Source organism: Sinocyclocheilus anshuiensis, unplaced genomic scaffold (genome assembly GCF_001515605.1).
Source record: "Sinocyclocheilus anshuiensis isolate Anshui unplaced genomic scaffold, SAMN03320099.WGS_v1.1 scaffold710, whole genome shotgun sequence".
Lineage (NCBI taxonomy): Eukaryota > Metazoa > Chordata > Actinopteri > Cypriniformes > Cyprinidae > Sinocyclocheilus > Sinocyclocheilus anshuiensis.
The window spans coordinates 43,965-45,724 of NW_015544201.1; the positions used below are offsets into that span (position 1 = coordinate 43,965).

Below are 1,760 nucleotides of genomic sequence, written 5' to 3' on the forward strand. Positions count from 1 at the left end.
AAAAAAAAAAAATTAGAAGAGTTCTAAACTAACGCGCTGTCTTCACTGTATCTAACGCACACACTCTCAAGACTGATTTAAGGCCGATTTATACTCGATGCGTCTGCAAGTTCGCTTTGAGTGCGCGCGGCAAATATTTTTGGCGGAAGTTCGCTTTGAAGTGCGCGCGACGTCATTTCGCGTGGCGGTGTGCACGACATTTTTTCACGTGTGCATATGGTTGCCAGGTTGATAAAGATAAGTAACACATTTAGTAGATATTTCCGTATTGCGCAAGTGTAAAACTCTATTTTGGGGATTTTGTCTCTTTATATCAGGCAACCCAGTTGTGTTCCTCTGCGGCCAGATTAAACCTTGTTGTAGCCTATATATGCTATATTCATTCTTTTTTAGAAACTTCGCACTTTTCTACTCAATTTAAAACGTTGTAAAATGTTAAACAAATTAAGCGCGGTCCACTGCTGCACACGTGCCACAATATCGATACTGGGCCAGCTGTATCGATACTCGTATCGTCAAATCTCTGTGACGATACATAAAAGAATTCCCTTCACTCTCTTGGCACTTGGCACAGTGGGGGCTGTTGACTCTTGGGGAATGTTTCTGCTGGAGACTGGCATATAAACCAACTACTGAAGAAGTCATCCTCTTACCAGTAATGAGGAGTAGATGTTGCCAATGTCTGAAGAGAAAATATGTCAGTATTTATACTGATAGACTGACACACACACAGTACGTGGCACAGGCCTAATGTATCAAACATCAGTGTGACAACTCATTGATGTCATGTTTTCAACCCAGATGAACTTGGGTTGAAAGATAAGATTAATATTTTAACAGGTCCTTCTGTAATATGCCATTTAATTTCATCTTTACTGTATTATAAGGGATATCTGACAATGAAATATCATAACTATCATGTCAGTATTCATTGTAATATAAGGTTCAATGTATAGAAATACTGCAATATACAGTATTTTTCATTATAGTCTTGTATCTCTAATGCCCAAGAAAACTTTTGCAAGCTGAACTGAGAACTGAACCTGGTTCAATGTTCGTTCACAAATCAAATCAATTCACTGACTCCATGATTGGGTCGCAGCAGTTCTGAAGTTAACAGTTCACTGGAGGGGAATATTATAAATGAACTGTAACTCAAAATCAGTCTAGTTCTCACACAAAGACATTGTATAGGTCTAGAAGCTTCAGAAAAATAGTGCACAAGTTGTATAGGCTATACTTTTGTAGAGCTTGTTTGGTGTAATATTTGACTATTTTGAAGCTGAACTGCAATGGCCATTATGAACTGTCATTGTGTGTAAAATACATTCAGAAAGATTTATGTAATTTTTTGTATGATGCCTAGTGGTTTTAGGCAAATTAAGGCAGTGTTTTTGTTTTGTGGTAAACTGTTCCTCTAAAAAAAATGTAACGAGATTTTTCTCTGTTTCTCTAACAAGGAAAACATCACTGGTCCACTTCCTCACCCTTAAACCACTGTGACCTCTGAGGAGACATGACTGCATGCCATGTTTTGTTCAGTCGATCAGCTGTTCAGTTATGTAAGAGCACACAGAGTCAAGTCAAAGGTCTCCAATCCTGTGCACTCTGACACTGTATCCACTACAGGATCTTTATCTCAATCACACCCTGCGATCTTAAATACACTTTTTTCTGCTGGAAGATATTAAACGTGACAAGCCTGCCAACACCTTAAGAGATGGAAAAAGAAAGATAGACGCAGACAAGTATCCCCTCAC

General features: G+C 38.6%; 1 long non-coding RNA gene across 1 annotated transcript in view; it reads left to right on the forward strand.

Annotated features, from left to right (window-relative positions):
• The window catches only part of LOC107696815 (uncharacterized), an 11,753-nt gene extending 10,258 nt beyond the window's left edge, over positions 1-1,495 (forward strand). Inside the window, exon 3 of the long non-coding RNA XR_001635129.1 lies at positions 1,461-1,495. This is a non-coding gene — a long non-coding RNA (uncharacterized LOC107696815). The remainder of the gene's footprint in view (positions 1-1,460) is intronic.
• Positions 1,496-1,760: the final 265 nt, after the last annotated feature.